This window comes from Heterocephalus glaber, unplaced genomic scaffold (assembly GCF_053883595.1).
Source record: "Heterocephalus glaber isolate CG9 unplaced genomic scaffold, H.glaber_assembly_v1.0 deba00000768, whole genome shotgun sequence".
Lineage (NCBI taxonomy): Eukaryota > Metazoa > Chordata > Mammalia > Rodentia > Bathyergidae > Heterocephalus > Heterocephalus glaber.
Genome location: NW_028258162.1, coordinates 9,806,770 through 9,821,177, shown reverse-complemented (window position 1 = coordinate 9,821,177; position 14,408 = coordinate 9,806,770). Strand labels below are relative to the sequence as shown.

The following is a 14,408-nucleotide window of genomic DNA, read 5'->3' as shown; positions in this document are numbered from 1 at the left end:
GGTCATTCTACACTTCCTGTGCCCCTCCTTCATGGCTAGCTGGAGCCTAACCCACAAAGGGAATATTCAGGATGACACTGTCTGCCTAGCCTGAGAACCTGTCCAGGGCCAGAAAATTCTCAGGCACCAGAGAGAAAAAGAAGTTAGCAAAATGCAAAAGGTCTTTATTACAACTCAATCAGTTTAAAAAGTTTTCTTTGCTTTTCAGCAAATGTGTTTTCTTCTTCTCAGGGAGCTAAGAACATATGTGCTGCCTGGCACCTGATTTCTGCAGTTCTTAAAGTCAGGGTTGGAGAAGGCTGACTCACAATTCCTCACACTGCAAGTGTGAAATCTTTCAGGAAAACTTGGAGGGAGGAAGAACCACAGGATTTCGATGACGCTTTCAATGGCTATTAAGTCAGTAAAAAAAAAAAAAAAAAGAATTGATTGGATCTTTGGTTCTATTTCTGATCTTTTAAGCTTTTTTTTAAAAAAAGCAAGATGAAGTGATGGGTTGAATAAAAGGTAGCAATCCTGAGAACAGAAAGAAGGTAACATCTGTAGAGACCCACAGCCTTCCAATCATCTTAATCATTTGATCTGTGACGTCCTGTGATTCAGGTTTTATCTGTGACAAGGACAAAAGCTCCCAGAGATTACACAGTCACTGAGACTTTACTCACCCCAATCCTTGAGCTCTTTGTACTCTACTGTGTGCCATTTTTAGAGGCTCATACAGTTCAGCTTTTATTAAAGTTAAAGCACCCTAAAGAATGGCAAACTCAAACGTGATTCCAGTTAAAATAAAACATTTGAGGAAATATTTCTTCAGCTATTTCTATAACTGATCAAGCTCTGACGGGTGTTCTTCGACAAGACGTCAGTCTCCAACATCATGCAAGGCCCTCAAGTATGAAATGTAGTGTACAGGACACTAATGATTATGTCTGACAGACCACAGACAACTGCAGAGACAAGACACCCATGTAGATATACATGATTAATATCTTGAGGTCCTTGATTGCCCCTGAAACGGGCAACAGACCTGACAAACTATTTCCTCTACATGCCTTCTTCTTATGAATTCTGGGAATGGTTCCTAGTGGACACTTTTCCATAGCCTCTAATTCTACAAACCAGAGAGAGAGAGAGTGCAGGCAACAGAAAGGCAGGGAAGCTATACTTGGACATGATTTAGTTCAGCCCGAGTAACTGCAGTCACAGATTGTGATAGCTTCTTGAGGGCAAAGCTCCCAGGCTCAGAAAACACAAGAGCTCCAACAACTTCTATAACATAAGCTTGCAAAGGAGGCAGAAGCCAGAAGTATTCACTGCAGGCCAAATGGTGGCCATTTCTGCTTCATTCCAGGACACAGTTCAAGTCCTGAGCTTACCCTTGAATGACTGTGTGACCTTGAGCAAAGTACTTCCAGTCTGTGGAGTCCTGTGTGTGAGATAGGGCTAACAGTATGTTCTCCGTGTGCATGGCTGTGAGGATTAAATGATACCACACACACTGCACTGCATGTGGCACGCAGCAGAAGTGGGCTAAATGGTAGTTATTATTTTGTAGCATAGTGATCACCTGCAATCCTGAGATTGTGAGATCACCAATGCTATAATTTGAAATCCATTTCTTCTTTACATTCCAGCAAACTAGTTCAAAGCCTGTTTTTCAGCTACATTATAAGTTTAGGCTTAAAGAAAAATCCCTGAGTATGTTCTGCTCTGCTTATCAAAGGCTGCCTATAATGCTTACCCAAGAGTAAGTAAATTACACAGGATACTGTTCCACCTTCTATTATTCTTCTTGAACCACATTCCTTGCGGTAACCGGTCCATTTGTTTACTTCCTCTTCCCTCCTACCACATTCTACACCCTAAAAAGATGCCAGTTGAGTTTTAATTCTGCTTTGAAAGTGAATTTTCATCTTTACTTTTAAAAAAAGTTATTAAAGTGGTTGCAGGTTCTTTCAGTGCCCTCTAACTTCAGTGCATGGAACAAAATAGTCACAGAGAGAATTATTAGTGCTTTTGCTAGAATCCTCCCACTGAGAGGGGTGCCTCTGTAATGAACTACACATCTATAAATGCTTGACTCTTTGATCTCTTGTTGCTTGTACAACTCAAAAGAGAAAGGCATTCCAGCCCTAACCACACAAAGAGAGAGGGGTGCAGGTTATTTATGGGAGCCCCTGATTCTAAGTTTAGCCTGGCTCTTTAAAGATTCAAATACACACATCATCTTGACTGGCAAATGTGCTCCCTCCTCTTGCAGCAGTGTCTAATGGGGTGGAGACTAGGAATGTCCGCTCTCTGCCTTCTCCCTGGAGTAATAAAGGTAGCTGGCCTGGCAGAGACAGTCACAACAGTATTTATAAAGACAGCAGAAAATAGAATCCATATGCTGCAAAGGGAAATCAGAATAAATCATTGGGAGTGAAGAGAACTCTGGAACTCCCTTTCTGAGGCCCATCGGCTTCTGGCAGAGCGTAAACAGGACCTACCACTCCATGCTTCAGCTGCACAAGATCCAGAGTTCACATGCCTGCCTTCATCTGATGGACTTGCATCAACATGGAGCTTTACAGGGAGGAAAACACCCTTCTTTTGTTCTTTGAGTTTTGAAGCGATTTTGCAAACCTGGCTCTTGCCGTTATGCAATGGACTGCCTGTCTCATGGCTGTTGTAGACGTGGAAGCTATGAATTCTCGGTCCCTACATTGCTGAAGCTGAGTTTAATGGTTTCCTACTGGTGATTCCCCAACCATGATATCTTTGACCCTTCTACTCTCAGGAGCTCGGTGATGTGGCTAAGTACTGATCCACACAGCTGGCCCAATGAAAAGCTAAGTTGAATAAAGAGGGCACCATGGAAAGATCTGTCTATTTACTTTGCTATCTTCCTCCAAAGCAAATGTCAAAATTTTATAACTTGGTGTCAGACTGGAAAAGGCTGTCTGAGGACTGCAGTAATGGGTGAAAACTCAAAATGGATATAGCGTTTATTTAGTGTAAAATACTGAACAGGTGGATTTATGACCAAAATGTAGGTTGCATAGGGCCAGGGATTTAGCTCAGTGGTTCCACTGCCTGCCTCGGAAGCACAAGGTCCCGAGTTCAATCCCCAGTACCAAAATAAATTTTAAAAAAATTTAAAAAAAAGTAGGTTGCATGAATGCAGCTAAAACTGGGGGCTCACAGAGGCATCTCACTATCCCAGACACTCAAGGACACCTGAGTGGGCTGACCCAGGCCAACCAAAAGGACCTTGGTCAAACTGGCTAATTCATTTTGCTACTTTTGTGGGACCCTGAGGTTAATCAAAGTCAAACAAGTGGGTAGGCCTAAAAAAGACTTAGTTTTGATTCTTTCTATTCACTCCATAGACACAGAAATAGTCACCAGATACCTACCAAGGTCCCTATATTGTTTGCTAGAATTCACATCTTTGAGCATGCTGTTGTTTTGATGGCTTCAAACCAGAGCTGGAGCACCAAGAAAAGCATGTAAATGAGCATAATACATGGCCCGAAAAGTAACACATAGGCCATTGACCCTGCCTGCAAGATCAAAGGAAGAAGGGCTGAAAGAATAAAACAGTGGCACTCAGAACAATCACACATTTGAACTCAGACATTTTGGTCTACTGGGCTCAAAGAAGGAATTACAAGAAGCTAGCATCCATAGATGGACCTTTAACTTATAATTCATCCATTTTCAAGACAATGGCTCTCATGATTTAATAAGAAGGTAGGACTTACCTAAATGAAAACAAGGAGAAGAAGGGCTCCACGGATAAGCAGCACAGCCCTTTGCAGGCAAAACCCAGGGACTCTGGATTGTGGTTCCAACTCTGTGTCCAGGCCACAGTGTGATCAGCTACACATTCAGGACCCAGCATCTCCATCTGTAAAACACAAATACCAAAGTAATTGTTTTTACCATGTAACTGCTAACTGAGTAATGAGAAACCTATGATGATTAAAACACACAGGAAGAGTTAATAATAAAGTGCCTATCTGACATGCACACCAGGATGCACTGTCATCTCATGCAGACTTTCATATAGTTACTCAAAGTTGGAAGATTTAACCTCTCGTTTCCCCCAAAACATTAGTTAGACACCACAAAGGAGGGTAAACACATTAAACTGGATCAACCACGAAAATAAGAGTGGGCTTCTAGAGTTGAGGGTGGAATGGAATCAAGAGGAGCCAGCTGGGGGCCAGGGATTTAGCTCAGTGGTTTCACTGCCTGCTGCGCAAGCGCAAGGCCCCGAGTTCGATCCCCGGTACCAAAAAAAAAAAAAAAGAGCAGCCAGCTGAGAACCAGAGAGCCCGAATGAAGAGCTGGACACTCTCCAACTTCACCATTCCCTTTGTCAGGGAGCTAGGGACAGCTGCCATGGCTGTGTCCCTCAGAGAGCATGCCGCACATAGATAGACACCTGGATTCCATCATCCAGGCCAAATGGGAAATGGCCCAGGAGATGGACAGGTGCTGAGGCTGGATGCTGGTGAACATGAGTTTTCCAACACAAAGGTTTCTGTCTAAGATTTGAAATTACAGATGCCTACTGATGTTGAATTTATAGATGAGGATGAAAGGCACCTTTCCTGTAGAAAGGGGGTCCAGGAGCCTCAGAAAACTGAAATTGATCTTGCAATTTTCTCCTACTGCCAGCAGATTTGTTTTTTTGGGTTTATTTTCTTGGTACCGAGGATCGAACTCGGGTCCTTGTGCTTGCGGAGCAGGTGGTGAAACCACTGAGCTAAATCCCCAGCCCTACCAGCAGGTTTGTATGCTACTAGAAGCTCGGGGGAGTCGTTGAAGTCAATGAACCGGATGCACACACAGTAGGACAACTCTTTGAACAACATTTCCCCCAGTAGAAGTTTTTTCCTATAAATTCCTTTTAGGATCCAGAGAAATACATCTTGAGTGGAAAGAAAATGGTAGATGAAATTATGAAAAACAAAGGGCATCAAACACATATGTTGCAAACCCATTGTTGAGTTTTGATACTGAAAAGCCATATTATAAAACTCCTAAAATATTGGTTCTGCAGTTTACATTTTTTTCTTGTGCTGACTTTAGCTAGTTGCATATGCTATCATATTTATTTCTAAAAATCTTCTTTGGTATCAGCTGGCATTGAAGTGGTCCACTGGAAACTGTACATAACCCAGAGTGGAGGAGCAGCTCAGATGTCAGGAAACCTGTAGTCTATGGCTCCGGGGAAGACGTTTAGTTTCTAGATGTAGCTTATTAACCAATAAAGTAAAGCTACAAGGGCTTGAAAAGCCAAGAACAGACCCCGCGGCTTTGTTAATCTATATTCAGGGTTGACTCTACGGCCACTTCATTATAAGACATTGTGAAAATTCTTGCCTTCTCTGGGTACTTCCTTTATTTAACACACGTTAACACCATTTCCTTTACTCACTGACCTCCCCTGGCCAATTAATGACATCAGAAAACTGGACATGCTGAAAACTGGAAATCACTATCCCAACTAGCTGGCAATTTTAATTAGATAACATCCTAAATGAATTGTTTTCACTTTTAATCCTAACAACTCCCTAAAAAGGTAGATGACTTGCTCCCACATCACTACCAAGGAAATCTGTATTAGTCAGCTTTTTAGTACTGTGGGAATATGCCTGAGATAATCAATTTATGAAGAGAAAAGGTTTTGTTTGGTTTGTTGTTAGTGTTGGAGGTTTCAGTGGGTGGACATTTGCTGTGGACTTGTGGCAGCACAGCATACCAAGACGGGCGTGTGTGCTGAAGGAGGTCTGTCCACTTCACAGCGGCCAGGGTCAAAGAGAGAAAGAGACAGAGGCAGGGCCGGGGTTCCACTGTCCCGTTCAAGGGCCCCCCCCAATGACCTGACTTCCTCCTACCCGGCCCCACCTCCTAGAAGTCCCACCCCACCCCAACAACACCACAGGCTCGGGACCAAACCATACTACATGGGCCTTCAAGGGACATTTTAAAAATGATATTTCTGCTGAGGAATGTACCCAGGATTTGAATCTAGGCTGACCTGACTTCAGTGTCTGGGATCCTTCCACTGACATAAACCCTTGACCAGGTAGAGGAGTGATTATTTTGCTTAATAAAATGTTTTAAACATATGTATTGGATGGCTTCAAATTATTATTGGAATAAAAATAACCCACTGCTTGGATTTCTTTGTAGTGAAGCTTATGTGGGTCAATTCCAGTGAATTCTAACTAACTGGAGAAGGAAAGTGAAAAATATGTATCAGGAAAGAGACAATAACCAGATGGAGTGTCAAGCATCATTTAGCACACGTTATCGCATAGTCCTCATAACAATCCTAGCAGCTGGGCACTGTTAGCACCAGTGTGCAGACGAACACACTGAGACTCATCAACGTTAAACACACTGTCCAAAAGCACATCGTAAGTGGCAGAGCCTGACGCAAAGGCAAGTATGCTTAGCTCCACAGCCCACTCTCTCAACATCCACCATGTTTTTCTATTAGTCAGTTTGCAACTCTCCATGAATTTACTCCTCGGGACAAGAGTCCTAAGCTGGTCTCACCCGCCTTCCCTTTTCCTGGAGTCTTGCTGTCTGCCTTCCCATTCTTGCTTCTCCTGATACGCAGGAGGCTCCCAACTGCCTCAGGTTGGTGGCTCATGACCCTACACGCCCTCTGAATTTGTCCAGTTCTGTTTTTGTCCCAAACACTTGTATTACTGTTTTTCAGCTCCTCTCTCCTCTACTCTTTGCTCCTTCCCCTTCCTGCCCTTCCACTGCCTGTTTGCGAGAAGGTGAAGAGAAGAGCAGTATTACAAAATTTTATTTGAGAAAGCAGATAAATTGTGTGCATGTACTATAAGTATCGCAACAACAAAACAGGCAAACACACTTTAAATTACTTGCTGATCACTTATTGGGAAGTATTGATAATAATCAGTGCTTGATTATCTTTGTAGTAAATAAAATTCTCTAGGGTCAAGTCTGGAAAATTCAGATTAATTGCAGGAGGGGATGTAATTGAAAAAATATATTTCCAAATACAGTTTTATTTCTTTCATTCAGAATAGCCTCAGGTATACTATTAAAAATGGTCAAGTAGAAGCTTTTAATGCTGTTATGGTGACTAAATAAGGACATTTGGAATTTGTCTGAAGTTGTTAAATAGTAAATGAGTATGTTGAAAATACCTCATTTAACCTGAAAAATCTTATCTTTGAATAAAATAAAAGGCCAAATAGTTTGAATATTCCATCCAATTTGTAAGATTTTTTTTTTTTTTTTTTACCGGGGATTGAACTCGGGTCCTTGTGCTTGCACAGCAGGCAGTGAAACCACTGAGCTAAATCCCTGGCCCGCAATTTGTAAGATTTAGGAAGAGAGTTTATTTTGTAAATAGTAACATCAAATCAGCTAAACTCTAAAATACTTAAAAGTCAAAGACTTTGAAATAAAAGGACTATGAAAGCCAGAGTCTGAATGTATAAAGTTTTACTACAGTAGCAGAATTACAGAAGCATCCTGCGACTCAAGGTAACACAGTGACCATCGGGGGTTTTCTCATGACAGCACAGTATTTAAGAGAAAAGCAACAGTGATGTTTGCCTCTTTTTGAGGCAGAATTTCTTCCTCTGATCCACTGGCTACTGGTCAGATTTTCTCCTTTGAGAAATCCAACCAGGATGCATAAACTAGGTAGACAGGCAAGGATGCAAGCTGAGATTCCTCCCAAAGGTGGAATAAGGCATGATATTCAGAGCTGAAGGAATACTATCTGAAGAGTACAAGGGCGGGGACTTCCGTTCACATAGTTCCTATCAACAAGTGCTTTGATGCCTTGCTAGTCACTGCTGGTTCAGTGTGAAGTAAGGGTGATGCATGAGGCTGAATCCAGCGGCTGTTCCAGGACAGCCCGGGGAAGGGGGAGGTGGCGTGGGGGACCGGAACAGTAAGAACAGTCCCCGTCAAGGAGGAGAGATGCAAGCTCTTGGATTGGCCCGACAGCCCCTCAGTGGTCAAGGGAGGGCAGTCTGCATAAAGATGCGACTGAGGCCTGGGGCTGACCTTGCCCAGCCCTGGTGGACCCACATCTGAGCTGGCAGAAAAGAGCTCAAGAAGGAAATGGAAGGGATTGTGAGGGAGCTGCAGAGTGCGGGTGGACAGAGGGCCTTGGTGCTGCAGCCTGAGCCCCAAATCTGCTCTCAGAGACCCCTCTGACTTCCTCATGGTTGGGGTCACCACCCCCATGCCTCACAGAGGACCAAGCGACTGTGGCCCATCAAATTCTTGACTCATCTCCTGCCACATTCCTTCCTCACAAGGATTCAGTGCTTAAGTCACGGCTAGAGGACTTGCAATTATTTATTCGATAATGCTCGCCGGACTTGAGGCTGCTCTCCGTGACTCTCTGTCTGGAATGGCCAGGGTCTGCCTGCAAAGTCCTGAGAACTCTGGAAGGCAGCTTTGGCTCTGCAAAGCCACAGCCAGCTCCCCTTTGCTAGAGTTCAGTAGAAAGTAGTGGCCTGGAGTGTGCGGACTGGATGGCATGGCTGGGTTTGAATGAGGCGTTCTCTTCGCTCAGCCCAACTTCCACTTCCTGCCCTCAGGAACTCCTGGCAAAAAGCGCCCTTCCTGGTGTCCTCCTGAATCTTCCTCCAGCACTTTCCACATCTAAGGCAGCCCTGAGCAAGCCAGTTACCCTCTCACAGCCGTTTTCCTCATCTATGAAATGGAAATGATGATGACGGTGATACAGATACACACATACAACTTAGTGGCATTAATAATCAAATAACTATTTGAGAACTACTTAGTATTAGACTGCCTCGCTTCCAGTAAGGAATCAACACATACTAGCATCTTCTTATATAGCATATTAAAATGTTTGGTTTTTATCTTCTCCACGAGAATGGGAACTCTTCCTGACAGGGCCTGTGTGTGTTCACTTTGCGGATCTCACACCAGGAGTAACCCTTATCCCTTAGGTCCTTCATTCATTCAATGAGTATTCAATGAATGGCTGCTTCTGAGAGTCACTAAGATGCTAAGCAGGCCAGGCATATGAATGAACAGGTTCGTGAAAATAGTACGTGAGTCACTCCACTTATTACACCCAAGATTGTGAATATATTACATCATATGACCTACATTCATTGAGTTATACACAGGGCAACACTTCAATTAAAATATTCTCACCTTGACAATAAAAGCGGCAATACCCTATGTATCTTACTGCTTGAGGGCTGATGAAGCCCCACATGGCACAGAAAGGACATCCTACCTACAATGTATCTGTTGCCTCCCTCCATGTCTGATGCTAACTGCATGAAGATATACTTCTACCGAGTTGGATTTAAAGAGTACACAATGCCAGAGATTACTGTAAGACATTAACCATGCTTACAGCAGTGCTGCTGGGAGCACTATCGTAATCTTAATAAATAGGTAGAGGGCACATGGAATTTTTATCAGGCAGGGATTCTAATGCATTTCCCCCTCTGTAATGAAGATTGGAGGATGACCCACCATGTGATATTACTTTCCATAACTGGACATTCTCGTCTGCATCAGACAGAGAACCTGGCCCTTCACCCCCTAATCTAAGGACACTGGGAGGCAAGACCCTTCTCAGGTTTTCCCTTGCCAAACTCCAGAACTTTTCAGCATCTCTTGCAGCCAGCATCTAGGTAGGCAACACAGGTTCCACCTTGTGGGACTGACTCAGACAATGAGAATAGAAGCAGCAGTGGCCACAGTGTGGGTGAGTCTGGCAGCAAGCGATGGGTGACCAGCACCCTGCTCACCTGGCCCTTCAGGATCAGAGGCTGCCTGGTTCTATCTGTGGTCTAAGTTAAAGCGCTGAGGCCCCAGTCTCCTAGCTCAGGTCAGCTTCAGTTTCCTGTAGTGGAGAATATTCCCTGCAACAAAGACACAGCCTCCTTCTTTAAATCTTCCTATTCAGATTAACCAACGGACTATACAAAGCACCGCCACCAAATACACCTGCAACGATGCAATGCACTTTCTGTATTCTCATTTTGAGATGCAATATGGCCTCATTTTATCAACTGCTTAATATTAGTGGACAGAAGGAAAGTAGAAAAATCCCAGGAAACATAATATATTGTTATTTTAGTGATAGAGCTATTCTCAAAAATATAAACCTAAAACTATCCTGTCATAAGGGAGGGGCTCCTCCCTTATGACAATTTTGAATATTTAAATGGATACCTAAATATACTGCCTATCCCACTGTAACTGTATCAGTGGCTTCTTTTCCTCTTGGAAATATTTCCAGAGTCTAAATAAATAACCATAGCCAAACATCAAACCTGGAACTTGCATTCAGCTTCCAATTGCTTTTAAATCAATAATCTTTCTTCGTTAGAATCATGCTTGTGTTTTTGCTCACAGAATAAAACTATTTTCAGTGTAATAGGAAGGCCTTTCACTGATTGTTAATCTACAGGATCCTGGAAACCGTTTATATGTATCCATTTCCTCCAGCTAATTCTCCCCTGTTGTTTAGAATTCAATTTAGAACACAGCATCAGGGGAAACCGATTGTAACTGTATCAAACGGGGTTGAAACACTGAAGAACTCCAGAAAATGCCGTAAGACTGGTTCTGATACACAATTTTCTCTGGCTGTTGACCCCAGGGCTTTGTGTATAGAGTGGGGAGTTATTCCAGGCATAGAGCTGCTATCCCCAACCAGCCTCCCCTGGACTCCCATTGGCATCAGGGACGTGTACAAGTAGGAGACAGCAAGGTCCTAGGAACATCCTCTGGGGGAAGTGCAGGGGCCCTGCTGACCGAAGATCTGAAGAGTGATTAATCTCTTGGCTTTTTTTAAATTCTGTATTAAAGTTTGATTTTTATTGAATTAAAATTTTAGAAATAAAGATATTTCAGGGATATGGCCAGACTGAAAAGTACATAAAAGCCAGGAAATGGATCACAAAGAAATAAAAGGACCAAGGAAAGAAGATGTTTGATGACTTTGCTAAGAGGAAATCTCTTTTTTTGTGTCTTTTTTCTTTCCTTTTCAAATGTAAATGAATTTACTTTTGTTTGAAAGCAAAGGAGAATGCTGAAATAGAGACTAAAATGGAAAATAGTTGAGAAGAAGTTCCTGGGGTCATTATGAATGGAGTCCAGAATACAGGGAGAGAGATTGGTTTTAGAAAACAAACCGACCTCCTCCCCTAGCCTTCTGGCTTCAGAGAACAATGAACAAAATAAGCCAGTGTTCCCAAAGAGAAACTACCCCAGGTTTCTGGAAGTAAGTTTCTAGAAGGTCTGTCCTTCTTCCATCCTCCACCATTCCCAATTTCTCACATATAATCCATTTGGCACTGGAAGAGAAAATAGAAAATAGAAACAAGGCTAGAGAAATAGGGACCCTAGAGGACAATACATGGCCATGGATGCCCACAGCCTTCAATTCCATCCATGGGCAGAATGCTACCAAAATGTCACCGTGCAGTCGGAGACCTGGACATGCTGAATCTGTACATCTGGAGTCAGATGTAGAGCAGGTGTTCTAAGTCCAAGGAATAGAATGAGTTGTCAAGACAGAGAAGCCTTCACATAGGGAATATTATCTTACGGCTGTCCAGCTTGAGACCCTCCCTTATGACAATCTATCATAAATTATTTGTGTAATAAAAATGAGCTCCCTGAACAAATTACTTGCACGGGAGAGCAACTTACATTTCAGAGCAGTTTTCACAATGTACTTTTTTCATCAATTATGAGTTAGCCAGAGTAATTAGGAAAAATCATTAACAAAGTTCTTTAATTAATATAGATCCAAGCAAGTTTTAAAAAATAAAGCATTTCTTTTTCAAAATGGCTTTAAACTGATATTTTCTTTTGAGTGGTCATTGGTTTTTCCCTTGGACTATGGGTTTCTTTGGGAACATTAGTTTACCAGGGACATTATAATTCTTCTTGCAAAAATAATACCCAGTTCCATTTGCTTTCATAGCAGAGGTTCCTGTGAGTTGGTAGATTATTGAGCAATGGTTAAATCCTCCTTAAAGAACTCTGAAAGAACAAATACAGAAATCCAAGTGTGAATTATTTGTAAGAGGGACTTGGGAGTCACCTGTGGGAGAGGTTAGATCACGAAGCTTTTCTGGTTTTGAATTCTCAGGTAGCACTGGGCTTCTAAGAAGTTGCAGTGGGTTTTGAAGGCATTTGCATCTTTTCTTTCTACCTCTACATTTTAAAATGTCTCAGATGCTTAAGAGTAAACAAAAATGAAGTCTGCCTCATGGAAGTTACCTTTTCCTGTGTGAGTCAGTGAGGCATAGTTGGAAATTGCACAGCAAAAGTTTAAAGCAACACGTCTCTCGGCTCTTCCGTACCCTGGGCACTGAGACTCGATGAAAAACATGACTGCTAAAAACAACCATGATCAAGGATAAAATTCATTTTTATGAAATCCCATTCTTCTGAATGTATTAAATTTTTACATATAAATTGATAAAACTTGATTCATACTAGTTCCTGTCATTTTGTGATTATCTCACGTCTCAGATTTGCACAGGAAATGCACTTTTAAAAATACTCTGGTTTAGCAGTTTCACCTAAACCAGCTGATTTCCCCCCACGATTCTTTCAACAAATATTTACTGCCTGGCTACTCTGAGAATTAGTGGCCAGGTGCCTACTTTCATGATCACTGTTGAGTGAAAAGAAACCACCAAGAGATGCTGGTGCCACGCTCTTCTTCCGACATGAAGAAACCGTCTCCTTCATGTGCAACAAATCCATGCTGCCCCTGTGCTCCCCAAATCCTACACCCTGCCATCAGTCTCAGGCTAGCAAGGGTGGATTAAAGCTCAGTTATGATCATCTCAGTTCGCCTTTCCCTACTTCTGCAAAAAGATAAAGATGAGAAGCTTTCTCAGTGCCTGTGTAGTAATTATGTCTCCCCTTTGCTTACAGGCAAGGAGGGCTGGACATGGCCTTGGAGTTTCTGGATGTAATCGAACGATGAAGGCAGGAGGAGAGGCAGAGGGCTCCTTCTCTGTGACACAGGATCTGTGCCCTTTTTCTAAGGGTTAGCTCAGCACTTCAATTCCAATTTGCATCTACAAAGTGTGTTTCCATCATTTGCGACATGACTCATAGCATCCCAGCAAGATGGACCATTTTATAACTTTCATTTTACTCAAGAGAAATAAGAAACAAGAGGTTAAATGACGTTCCCAAAGTCAACAATAGACCAGGGACTGGGATTCAGAGTTCTTAATTCTCTACCTTGTGCTGAGCATGGTCAACCTTAAGCTTAACCTCACCAAAAAGTAAGAGCTCCATTTTGCTATTAATTATATTAATTAGCATCAAGACACACTGGACAAGAAGCCAGTGCCTGGTTTGCAACCCAGTGACATTATTTTATTACTGCTTCCATTTGAAAACTCAGTGCACTGCTGAACTTCTCAGCACTGTATATGTTACCATCCAATCTGTATCCATTCCCATGTATCATATTAGCTGCAAAATTGCCCTGAGAAAACATTACTTAGGAAATTATGAAAACTCCGGGAAAGGAAAAATGCTCTCTTAATAATGAGGAAGCCATCTGCCCCAACTGTGTTCTGTATGGACACATACACACAGCATGCCGTAATTGGCCACAATGCAACTGATAAAGTAGGACATTTTCCAGAAGGGTTTTACCCCAGATCCTGAGATTATGAACACATGAGGTTTCCTAAACTGTGCTTGCTTTCAAAATGATTCTGTCATTTTCCAACTTGACTATTTTTTTTTTCTGAAAGCTAAGATCAGCATTCTAAGCATACCGAGTGCTAGGGAACTGGCTCCTGTGTCATTTTGTGGGGTCCCCTAGGAGGCTATAAGCTCCCCGAGGGCAGGGCCCGTCTCTGCAACCCTGGCTTCCAGGTCAACATCTGACACAAAAGCAGAACAAAACTAATCAATCTGAGTGTGAATCTGCCTCTGCTGCTCTTGGGCTCTTTAAAATTTTAATATCAGAGGTTGGAAGCAAAGTTTTAAAAGACTCAGGAAAGCAAGTTTTCCATTTTACAGCTTAAGACAGGGATATTATTACATGACGGTAAATAATGCATTCTTATTTCAAATCTTGAAACTATTGAATAATGGTTTCCGACAAGAAAATAAATGATGACTGGCTCCGAGGAAAGCTGAATTCAGTAATGGTTATGAAGAGAAAATCCAGCCTTCACTTAACGATGCTTTTGGATTTACTAAATGTTTCTATAGCTTTAAAGTTTAAATGGTGTCCTTGTAAAAGGACAAAAAGTGTTGTGTGGCATGATTTTGATTTTGGTCAGGGCTAAAATGATGAGTAGCAGACATGGCTTTACACTGCCCCCTGGTGGTGTCATGCTTGACGGTACTCTCAAACTTCCATC

At 42.3% G+C, this 14,408-nt stretch overlaps 1 protein-coding gene across 3 annotated transcripts in view; it reads right to left on the bottom strand.

Annotated features, from left to right (window-relative positions):
- The window catches only part of Kiaa1217 (KIAA1217 ortholog), a 744,735-nt gene that overhangs the window by 470,096 nt on the left and 260,231 nt on the right, over nucleotides 1-14,408 (bottom strand). For all 3 annotated transcript variants that reach the window (XM_087207135.1, XM_087207139.1, XM_087207140.1), the window contains exon 4: nucleotides 3,747-3,892. The gene's annotated coding sequence lies outside the window, so the exon portion shown is untranslated. The remainder of the gene's footprint in view (nucleotides 1-3,746; nucleotides 3,893-14,408) is intronic.